Source organism: Galeopterus variegatus, unplaced genomic scaffold (genome assembly GCF_000696425.1).
Source record: "Galeopterus variegatus unplaced genomic scaffold, G_variegatus-3.0.2 Scaffold2527, whole genome shotgun sequence".
Taxonomy (NCBI): Eukaryota; Metazoa; Chordata; class Mammalia; order Dermoptera; family Cynocephalidae; genus Galeopterus; species Galeopterus variegatus.
Window position 1 is genome coordinate 258721 of NW_007728638.1, and position 12599 is coordinate 271319.

A 12599-nucleotide genomic window follows, 5' to 3' on the forward strand; every position below is an offset into this window, starting at 1 on the left:
CGGGAAGGGCGCCGGTGCCGCGAGTCGATTCGCGCGCGCCGGGGCCCCGCCCCCCGGGGCTGTCGATCACGGGGAGCCCCGCCCCCCACGGCGCCTCGCGAGGCTCCATTGGCCGGCGGCGACGGGCGAGGCGCAAGACCTGGGGTGGATTCCGGCGGCTTTTGTCCTGCAAATCTGCGCGGAGCCGCGGTGGGGTGCAGACCGCAAGCTCGGTCTTCCTGCTTGACTCCTGAGCGTGGCGGCGGGGAGGTGACGGGCGTTTTCGACACACTGCCTGCCGGGCGAGACCCGGGCTCCAGGCCCTGCCTGTCACTACCGAGCTGTGTGACCCCGGGCCAGTCGCTTGGCCTCTCTGAGCCCGGGGCGCTTCCCGGAAAGAGGAGGGTGGTCATAGCCGCCTCGGGGATTTGTGAGCAGGCGGTGAGCTCACGGGGGCGCCTCCCCAGACCCTCCGCGTGGAGCCTGCAGTTAAGGCCGCCGTCTCTCAGCGGCCGCTTCCTCAGCTTGCGGGACCGAAAAGTGCAGACGCAACGGTGGGGTCAGGGAGCAAAGGAGAAAGGCCGCCTTACCCTGACACTGGCGTACCCCGCCAACTCTGAATCCTGCAGGACCCTAACTTGACAGATGAAGAGAGGGTGGCTCTGGGGCAAGACGATCGTCTCCCCCACCCACCCCCCGGAACGCTTCTCTGATGTTTGGTGGATCTAGGACGGGGTCGGTCCCCTCACTGGCTCAGCAACTCCGTGGTCAGCCCCAGGAACAGCCTTGCACGAAGCGGTGCTCTCCTTACCCTCTGGAGCTTACAACCTGGTTCTAGGCAGCACAGGTTAGAGATGTGTTGGGTGAACGAATGAATTTCTTCAGAGAATGGTCCAAGGTGCTGAAAACATCCTAATAAAACATTCTCCAGCCTTGAGCTTTCAAAGTTGAACAGATATAGCAGAGAGCCATGGTTGGGGGGAAATATTGCTCCCACTCCCCCTTCACCCCTAAGGCACATTTATTGGGGTCACCTCAGTGTTCTTGGTCAGGGTGGGAAGAAACGGGAATGTTGAGCTTTCAAAGTTGAACAGATATAGCAGAGAGCCATGGTTGGGGGGAAATATTGCTCCCCACTCCCCCTTCACCCCTAAGGCACATTTATTGGGGTCACCTCAGTGTTCTTGGTCAGGGTGGGAAGAAACGGGAATGGAGGGGAAAGTTAGGGTAGCTTCCCACATAGGCACGGGCAAGACTGGGTCTAGTTGGGCCCCCTGCCTTATTTCCCATGTACAGACTAACTTCTATGAATAACTGAATGAATCCCTGTTCTCTTGGACCTCCCTTTTTCAAGTGATTTTAAGAAAATGGCCACATGCACAGTCTAGGATCTGAGGAAGTGAAGGAACACGAGGATCAAGACAGCCCAACACCTTTGCTTCTTACTGATAAAGCACCTACCTCGGGGTGAAAAGATCTTGGAACCTTATCAGCTCCAGAGGCTTCTCCAATCCAGCCCAACCCATCTGTGAAACCCCCAGGCTGCAGCACCAAGCGGACATGGATTACAGTCGCACATCTAGCTAGCTATTTCAGCCTTTTCACTCAATACCTTTGAGCCTCAGTTCCTGAGAACCAGGAACCCAGCTTTCCAGCTGCAGTGGTGGTCAGAGATGCTAATGGGAAGTCCTTGCTAGCCGGGACAACAGAGGCCTGAGCTGTAGAAGTCACCAGATCAATGTTCCCCCTGGCTCCGAACTGCCTTCTTGGTACTTCTTGCCATGCTGTTTGCTATTTAATGTCTGTACTGGGTTGAATAGTGAGTCCCCTAAAAGTTCACGTGCACCCAGAACCTCCAAATGTGACCTTATTTGGAAAAGGAGCCTTTTCAGATACAATTAAGGTAGGAATCAAGGTAAGATCATGTTGAATTAGGGCTGCCCCTGAATCCAGTGAGACTGTCCTTATAGAGACAGAAAAGAACACAGAGAGGCTTGGGGGGAAAGGCCATGTGAAGACGGAGGCAGGGACTGGAGCCCAGGAACACCTGGGGCCACCAGAAACTGGAAGAGGCAAGAAGGATCCTTCTCTAGAGCCTTCAAGGAGAGCTCGGGCCTGCTGCTCCTTGGATTTGAACTCCTAGCCTCTAGAACTGTGAGAGAACACATTTCTATTGTTTTAAGCCCCTCCAATTTGTGGTTATTTGTTACGGCAGCCACAGGAAACCAATATAATGTCGTTTCCCCCTAAACCCCAGTGCGGCTCAACTTAATTTACTTCATAATAGATATCAAATCCCTACCCTACAGAACCAGACCTCATAAGGGCTTGGAGACCACAGAAGAAAATGAGACCTATTCCCCCAAATTTAAGGAACTGGCAGCCTGGACTCTCCAATCCAAAGCAGACAGGCCTCCTAGGGAAAGAGTAGATGCTGCTCTATTGTCCCTCTAACACTTCCTGGGGCCTGGCCCTGCGGGTCTGGTTTTCTACACCAGGTACCTGTTGTCCATCACCCCGAGGGCTCCTTCCCTTTAAGAGCCTCTGCTCCTGGAGCTCTTCTGAGCTTCTCACTTTCCTTGTTTCTGACTACAAACAAGCCTTGAGCATCTCCATCTCTGCCTTGACATCTGCTGCCCCAAGGACACCAGCCCAAGACATTGCTGGAGTTGTGGAGGAGTGGGGATCCCTGGGAAAAGGTTGGGAGAGGGCCCCAGTGGCTCAGGCTAGATCAGAAAGGTGAGCCATGCCTCCGCGTGAGTGATGCAGAAAATGAGGCTATAGGAGAAGGGAGTAGGGCCATGTGTTCAGACAAGGAGAGAGTTTCCACCCAACGCTGGGTGGGGAAAGCAAGTTCATTTGTCATTGAGGCCATAGCTGCCATGCGCTGGCTACAGAGGGTCCTGCCCCCCAGGAAGCTCACAATCTCGGGTGGATGAGATGTCTGTCTTCATTTTTGTCCATGCCAAATTGGTGACCTCGGGTATAAGATTGGGGAGGAGAAGTGGGGACTATCCCTTCCATAAGACTGGAATCAAGCATAAATTACTCTAATAGTGATATTTTAGAGACGGAGAGACTTGGAGTTCATCACAAATCCCCTAAACAATTTTACAGTGAAGCTGTGATGTGTCGGGTGTCACTTCTTATGTCTGAATTGGTGATACTGACTCAAATGCCTGACATAGGCGGTGACCAGGCCAAAGACTAGAGATTGACCACCGACCACCCAGACCCCAAGTACAGTGTTCTTCCCCTACACTGTCAACTTGCTTTTTCTTTCTCACATAGATTCCAGCCCAAGAGGGGGAGTCTGGAGGCAGAGTCGAGTTGTGAACAGGACAACAAAAATAGAGAATTAAGAAGAACACTCCAATTAGACAAGGGCTTCTTAAACACTCGGGGCTGGGAGTGCACAGGGAAGCTCTGTACATGAATTTGCTGCTTATTTTTCCCTGGGGGTGAGTCGTCAGGGACATGTGGTCTCCATTGGGATGCACATACTGAGTTTCCTCTTTCCCATGGCCTCAGCCCTGCTTCCTGGAGACTGAGATGGTTTGGAGACCCAACGGCCCTAATGTGGAGGCTGTAAATCAAGTAGATCCCTAAACTTACTGACAGAGTTCTTGCCCCGCGCTTCCATTCCTGACAGCCTTGTGTGATTGCTGCAGCCAGCAAGGCTGGTCCTGACTTTCTATCGTTACTCTCATCTTACGGATGTGGAGCAGTCAAGGCATCATCCCAGCCGAGCAGTTAGGTCATGGTGGAACTGGATTTTGACCGTCAATTGCTTAGATTCTGCCCCGCCTGGGAAGAAATCACAAACGGGAGAGATTGTTTATTCACCATTTCTGCAAACTGGAGACTCCATGGGTGTCTCTTGCATGCCAGTTTTTCATAGCCATGACTGCTGATGAAGACTACCCAGAGTCATAAATGGGCAACTGTGCCTGACTGATGTCCAGCCCTGGTTTCTGCACAGCAACACGTTTTTGTCCATGGCATACCTGCTTACCAGGGTGTTTTTGGTGTCCAGCGAGCTGTGGTGTTTCTCCAGTGGGAATTACCTGGGGTCTTATTTAAAATGGAGTGTCCTAAGCCTGACCCCAGATATTGAGTCAGACTCCCTGGCAGTGGGGCCTTGTAATCTGCATTTTTTTCTATTTCTTTTTAGCAGCTGGCTGGTAAGGGGAGCTGAACCCTTGACCTTGGTGTTATAACACCACACTCTGACCAAATGAGCTAACCAGCCAGCCCTGGAATCTGCGTTTCTGTTGGCAACCCAGTGATCCCAATGCACACTGAAGTTCGAAAATGACTGAGCATGGGGTTCTTGCCTTCAGGCCTCTCGGGTGCTTCTGTGGATTGAACAATGGCAACTATAGTAATAATCAGAGTTTCAAGTATACATTACATACCTATCATTGGACAAGGATTCTCCCTGTTTTACAGATGGGGAAACTGAGGCTTAACAAGGGTAAGTCACTCACCTGACGTCACACAGCTAATGGCTCTTGGATTATCACTAAGTTCTGCAGACTTATTGCTGTTGTATATCTGTTTGTCATCACATTTCTGTTTCTTGCACCACAAAAATGATGTCCTCTGAAAACCAACAATTAATTTGCTGCAGCTCTCAGTTTTGTGGGTTTCATTTGTTTGTTTTTACCTTTTATTATGGAAGTTTTCAAACATACCCAAAAGTCCAGAGAACAGTATGGTGACTCCTCCAATGACATGTTGTTGTTCTGATTTCGTCTGTTTCTCCCACCCCACCCCCAGCATACACACATTTTCTTTCTGGAGTATTTTCAAGCAAATAAATTGGGGGGTTAAAAAATATATATATAAATGACTGTGTTGTTTTGTCTGGTTATGAGGTAATACATTATACCTCACTGAAAAAATAGTATAAAAAGTCACAAATAACCTCACTTCTCAGTTACAACCAATTTTAAAATATATTCTTCTAGATAATTTTATATTCATATATATTTATGCACGCATACTTTTATAAAAATGGTATACTACATAAAAATAGCATTCTACTCCATATTTTGTAATCTGTTTTTTCACTTGACAATATATCCCAAATATCTTTTCGTGTCAGTGACTCTGTTCTAAATCATGATTTTTAAGGGCAGCACAGAAACTCATTGTTTGCATGGGCCATGCTTTATTCAATGAATCCCCTATTGTTGGACATTCAGGTTGTTTCCATGCCAAGGAGAGTTCCGAAAGGCAGTCTTCTTACCTTGGACCTTGAAGCAGGCTGGAACCTGCTCCGCCTCCTTTCGATCTTGTGCAGAGTTCAGAGAAATATATCGAGAAGATGGAAGAAATGGACAGCTTCCTGATGCCACCAGCATTAAGGCTTCACATTACCATCACTGTTTTGTTTGAATTTAAGTCTCAAGACGAGACACAGCCAGACCCAAGCATGGGTGAAAAAATTCCAAAGGCAGATAATGTATGGCTTGCTCATGGAAGCGTTAACTCTAAAGTACCAAAGGAATCTTTTTAAGCAAACATACCAAGCTCACCTACCCCCAAAGCTCTTCCTCCTTCAAAGTAGTCACCCCAGAAGATACGATCTTCTTACAACAAAACTGCAACAGCTTGAAAATATACCCATGAACTCCTCTTCTGAAACTGGAATCTGGTCTCAGAATCCAGTGTGAACAATGTAGATACAAGAGCACTTCCAAAAGTTCACAGAATGTAGAACTGAAAGACAGTGCAAACCTATCACCAACTTTTTTTTTTGTCCTTTTTGTGACCAGTAAGGGGATCGCAACCCTTGGCTTGGTGTCGCCCACACCGCGCTCAGCCAGTGAGCGCACCGGCCATGCCTATATAGGATCCGAACCTGCAGCGGGAGCATCGCTGCGCTCCTAGCGCTCCACTCTCCCAAGTGCGCCATGGGGTCGGCCCTATCGCCAACTTTTTGAAGTGCCTCATAATGTTTCAGTGTGCTGTAGACTGGAAAGTCTTCATGCTTCAAGGTGGCTTGATATCCACAAATAGCCTGTGCCCAGCAAACAAGTTGCAAGCAACCAAATCTACTATGTCTAGTCTGAGCAGAAACAGATCTATTCAATTATAACAGGATCTCACTGTCCCTGGTGGGGTCAGAGGACCAGGCAGGGATGCCAGTTTTGTTTCTTTTTCTATAAGTTGCCTGTTTGTATTTTTGCCCATTTTTCTATAAGATTTTTGGCCTTTGTTTCCCTCAATTTTTAAAGAGTTCTTTATATATTAGGGATATTAACCCTTAATCTGTGATTTATGTTGAAAAAAATTCTCTCCTTAGTCAGTTGCCTTTTGACTTTGTTTATGGTATGTTTACCATGAAAAAGTTTCTTTTATTTTTATGTCATTAAATTTAGTGATCTTTTCTTTTACTGCATCTGAACTTGGAGTCATGGTTGGAAAACCTTTTCCTACACCCAGATGTAAAGGAATTAAACCACATTTTCTTCTACTATTTATATGGTTTCATTTTTTTTTTTTTTTTACATTTAGATCTCTGATCCATTTGGAGTGTACTCTTATGTATAGTATGAAGCATTTGCTTTTGAAAGCCATTTTAATTAAATGTTTTAATTAACCAGGGGTTGCAAATTAACATGCCTTCAAGAGTCAGGCAGAAAGTGAATGAGTGAAGCTGGACAGTGTGATAAAACAGGGAGTGGGAGGCCTGCGGCCAATCAGGGATCAAATAAGTAAAAAAACCAGTTTCCTAGGCCTGCTGTAAACAAACGACCATAAACTGGGTGGCTTAAATAACAAAAATTAATTCTCTCCTGGCTCTGGAGGCTGGAAGTTAGAGATCAAGGTGTGGCAGGGCCGCTTCCTGCTGAGGCTCCAGGGGAAGAGCTGTCCCAGGCTGCGCTCAGCTGCTGGTGCTGCCGGCAGTCGTTGCTGTCCCCTGGCGTGTAGACACCACTCCCATCTCCGCCTCCAGCTCCACGCAGCTGTCTACCCTGCGTGTCTGTGTCCAGACTCCGCTCACCCCAGCTTGTGATTCGCTCCCTCTGAGTCCCCCATCTTTTCCTCTGTGAGATGGAGATAAAAATAGCTACTTCAAAAGATGGCTGGGGTGAGATGAGCTAGTGCTTAGCAAACGCTTAGCGGGTACTCGGAAAACAGTAGTTGTCATAATTTTTGTGTCTTCCTCCCTGTGTTCTGATATAGGAGGAGATTCCACAAAAGACTCAGTAATGTGAGCAACGTGGACCCAGTCAATGCCAGGGGCAAGAACTGTCCTGCCTCACCTGGACTTTGGACAGGTTCTTGATGCCAAATGAGCACTCCTTACCTTAGTGTGTGTGTGTGTGTGTGTGTGTGTGTGTATAGTGTGTGTATGATTGTGTGTATGTGTGGTGTGTGTATGCATGTATGTGGTGTGTGTGTGTGTGATGTGTGTGATCTGTGCATATGTATGTGTGTATGATTGTGTGTGTGGTGCATGTGCACGTATGCAGTTTGTATATGATTGTGTGTACATGTATGTGGTGCATGCATGTGTGTATGTGGTGTGTATGTGTGTATATGCATGCATGTGGTGTGTGTGCATGTATGTGGTGTGAGTGTATGTGATATGTGTGATTTGTGTGTGTGCGTACACAGTCGGTGCTTATTAAATGTTTGCTGATGGCTGTTCTGACTTGCTACATAAGTTTTTGCAATGCTTCTCCCAAACAGAAACATTTTCTTCTGCAAAGGTTGGGTATGTGTGTGTGTGTGTGTGTGTGTGTGTGTGTGTGTGTGTGTGTGTGTGTGTGTGGTATGAGGTGTGTGTGTGTGGTATGAGGTGTGTGTGTGTGTTCACAACCCAGACACTCCCCACCTGAGGTGGCTCAAGCAGCTGTACATCAATAGCAGCCATGACAATGCACCATCATGGGCCCTGGAGGCAGTCGGATGCTTTGCGAGGCTTCACTCATTCCGTGCTTCCTCGTGTCATGAGTGAAGACAGTCCTGTATGTTATCATCATGTTGCAGATGAAAAACCGAGTGCACAGAGTGATGAAGCCACTTGCAAAGGACACACAGCTAGCAGTGACAAAGTGAGAATTTGAGGCTTGCAGCCTCACTGTGCCTCTGCCAAGCCCGGCCAGGCTAAGGGCTTTGGCACTGACAGCAGGAAGGGCAGAAATGCCAAGGGACAAAGTACTTTCATGCCTCATTTTACCCTTGTGACATGCTTTGAAATCAATAGGTCATTATTCTCACCTGGCAGGGGAAAAAAGCAGGCCTTAGGGAAGGCAAGCAGATATGGGCAGAGCTAGGACTAGAACCAAGGTCTCCTGATCCCAAATCCTGCTGCTCTGTCCCCTCCAGAGTAGCCTAACCTCGAGGCTGGGTCAGGACGGCAATGCTGTGGGCAAGGAGGGTCACTGTGGAGCGAGTCTCTCCAAATCACACAGATGTGTCTGGTGTTCAGGGAGCCGAGGCCTGCTGAGACCTGCTGCACATGATCCCTTCACTGGGCCCTCAGAACAATCATGCAAGTAGGACATTCTTCTCCTTTCACAGACAAAGAAACCAAGGCTCCAAGAAGACACTTGCCCGGTGTAGACAGCCATGGAGGACAAATCCAGGTCTGCTCGATTATAAAACCTGTGTCCTCTCTTCTGTGTGCCCCTAAAAACATTAAGTGTTTACTGACCAAGTAGAGGGCTTTGCCCTTGCATTTTTTTGGTGGGGTGGAGGGTGGAGGGTGGTGGCTGGCTGGTGCAGGAATCCAAACCTGTGAGCTTGGTGTTATAAGGCTGCACTCTAACCAACTGAGCTAACCGGCCAACCCTTGCTCTGGAATTTTACCCACAGCAGCTCTCATAGATATATGTGTGTGTGTGTGTATGTGTAGTATATGTCCAGGTTCAGCTTAAGAATCTGAGGAGTAGTTTGGGGGCTAAGGTTTTTCAAACCACTGGTCTGTGTGTCATACATGTGGTTCTTTTCACACATTTGATTCTTGGCACCCCTCCTTGCTTTCTTTCATGCAAGGGTGGCTTTCCATAGGATGCCAGCATGGAGCCACGGGGACCGTCACTGGCTGTGAAATGGCTAAAGCTGTGCGGGCATGCTCCCACGGAAGGTCAGCCTGTCAATAGACTTGTGACAGAGGCTTAATTCAGATCTAAGCTCCTTGGGAGGGGCCAGGTCTCATACCTTTTGTCACTTTGAATTTCCAGCTCTAGATGGATGCCGTGTACATGGTCAGCACTTACTAAACATTTGTCATTGGTCATTCTTACTTCCTACTTAAGTTTTTGCAATGTTTCTCCCGAACAGAAATATTTTCTTCTGTAAAGATTATGGTACTATGTTAATTTCTCCAATTAGTGGGATATCTCATCTATCATTTATAATTTGCTGTATATAACTATGGTTTTACTCAAATGCTTGTAAAGTAGAATTTTTCCAAAATACTGTTAATATTTTCTTATAACATGGCATTAATTCCATGATGGGAAATACCTGAGCTGGAAGAGAATTTACCAGTCTTCTGGATTAAGAATTTTTCCAAAATACTGTTAATATTTTCTTATAACATGGCATTAATTCCATGATGGGAAAGACCTGAGCTGGAAGAGAATTTACCAGTCTTCTGGATTAGCTCCTTAATTAGCAAAGTAAAGTTCCAAGAGGTAAAGGGACTGTCAGGGTTATCCCACTAATCCATTTATTAACCTATATTTGGAAGGGGTTGCTGGAGCAGAAAATAATTGATTTGATTGACAGCATCTTCAGGTTTTTGATTAATTATATGTTTGATTAATTATATGGCCAAAATCTCCTGTGTCATAGAGGTGATAACATTTTGCAATAACATGTTCTATTTGCTGTATCCATGCTTCTGTTTTTAGATGTGACTTTATCCTTAAAATCTGCTAACTAGAAACTCTCAGAGGGCAGGAGCTGGATCTGTTTGCTCACAGTGACTAGTAGTGTATGGAAGGTAATCAATATGCATTTGTTGAATGAATGATTGATACAAAATGAAGTATATTACTTTCTCATTGATTCCAGTGGTCCACTTAGCATGGATACTGGACTATTCTGTTTAGCTGCTTCTGGGATTTAGTGAGAAATGTCTTTGACTGCAATTAACAATGACATAAACATATAGAGGTTTATTTTTCTTATATGAAAATAAATCCAGAGATGGGCAGCTGCCAGTGCTGCTCCAGCAATGATGCTCGTTATGTCAGAAACAGCATCCATGTTTCTCTTGGCTGTTCCTTATGGCAGCAATATAGCTGCGATAGCTCCAAGCATCATAGCTGCATTCATTGTAGGAAAAAAAGATGAAGGGATGAAACCAGCAGATGCCCCTTATATGAGGAAAAGCAAATGCTTTTTTTCTTTTTTCTTTTTTCCTGAGAAACCCTCTGCTATGGTTTGAATATGTCCCCTAAAGTTCATATGTTGGAAACTTAATCTCTAGTGCAACAGTATTGAGAGGTGGGGCCTTTTAGAGGTGATTAGGTCATGAGGTCTCTGCCGTTATGAATTAATTAAGGTCACTATCATGGGAGTGGGTTTGTTATCACGAGAGTGCATTTGTCATAAAAGCAAGTTTAGCCTTCTCTTGCTCTCTCTCTTGCCTTCTCTCAACTTCTCACATTTGCCTTGTTATGACACAGCAAGATGCCCTCACAAGCTGCTGGCACCTTAACACTGGACTGCCCAACTTCCATAACTGTGTGAAATAAACTTTTATTTTTTATAAATCACTCAGTCTGTGGTATTCTGTTACAGCAATATAAAATGGACTAAGACAGAAAATTGGTACCTAGAAGTGAGGCTGTTGCTGTGACAAATACCCATAAATGTGGAAGCAGCTTGGAACTGAGTAATGGTAGAGGCCAAAAGAATTTGGAGGAGCAGGCTAGAAAAAGCCTGTACAACCATGAACATGGAGCATTAAGGGCAATTCTGGTGAGGGCTCAGAAGAAGAGAAGAGTTGTAAGGAAAGTTTGAAACCTCTCAGAGATTACTTAAGCAGTCATGATCAGGATGTTGGTAGAAATGTGGACATTAAAGGCCATTCTTATGAGGTTTCAGATGGAACTGAGGAACAAGCTATTGGAAACTGGAGCAAAGGCCATTCTTATTACAAGGTGGCAAAGAACTTGGCAGAATTGTGTCTGTGTCCCAGGACTTTATGAAATGTAGAACTTCAGAGCAATGCACTCCAGTTTCTAGCAGAAGAAATATCTAAGCAACAAAGTATTCAAGATGTTGCATTGCTTCTTTTGTCTGCTTACAGTAAAATGAGAGAAGACAAATGATTTAAAGATGAAATTTATAATTAAAGGGAAACAGAAAGTAAAAATTTTGAAAATTTTGAGCCTAGCTTTGTAAAGAATAAAGAAGCCTGTTTAGAAGAAGAAACCAAGGTTGTGGCCAAGTCACTGTTTGCTAAAGAGATTAGCATGGATGGAAGGGAGCCAGATGCTACTTATCAAGACAATGGGAGAATTACCTAGAAGGTATTTCAGAGATCCTTGAGGCAAGCCAGGACCTTAAGGGCAAGGTTTCCAGAGAGACACCCACAGGATCTCAGCATTCACAGGACTGTGCTCCCCAAATTCCAGCACAGTGCTCCTTGGCTGCCCCAGGCATGACTCAAGGGGGTGCAGGTGTGGCTTGGGCTGCAACTTCAGAAGTTGCAAGTGGCAAATCTTGGCAGCATCCATGTGGCGGTAAGTCTGAAGATGGACAGAATGCAAGAGCTGTGGGGCCATTGCATTCTCCACCTAGATTTCAAAAGATGTCATGGACAGCCTGGGGCCCCAGGCATAAATTTGCTGCAGGGATGGAGCTGATGCAGAGTCCCCACCAGGGTGATGCCAGTCTGTGGTATTCTGTTGTAAAAACCCAAAATGGACTGAGACACCTTCTAATAGAATTCTGCTTAAATCTCACTTGCCAACATTGTATCAATGGCCACCCATAACTGCAAAAAAGATGAGGAAATAAAGTGTGCAGGAACTGACTAAGGCTTTGTGCTTGGTCTTGCTGTCTTGTGCCTCTGCCATCACCCTGAGAGAAGCATGCCCAGTCTAGCCTGCTGGTCCCAAGAAGAGTATGAGAGATGTGAAGCAGGCCCACCCCACCTGAGCCCAGCCAGGATCAGCTGACCTCCAGCAGACCCCCAAGATAGGTAAGTCCAGAGCTGCCCAGTTGAACCCAGCTTAGATCAGCTGACCCTCAACCAACCTGCAGATATGTAAGAATTAACAATTGTTTTGCGGTGATTTCTTACCCAGCATTTTTGTGGCCATGGTTAGTTGATAGAGTAGGCAAACCTCATTGTTTACCACTGGGTCAGCTGCAGAACATTTATTAAGGCAGATGCCAGGGATAGCAAAGGTCCAAGGCACTGTGTCTCCTTGAGGAGTTTATGTTTCCAGTTGCAGAACATAATGTACATACACTGATGAATAAAGCCCTCAGAATCACGTTGGTTTGCTATGCCTGTTTCTCATATCATCGTCCCCTCACACAACATAAAATCTACGTGCTCCAGGCACTATAGTAGGTTCGTTATCTATTTAATCTTCAATAAAGCACTGCATCAGGTAGGATGCTTCTGGCTGCAT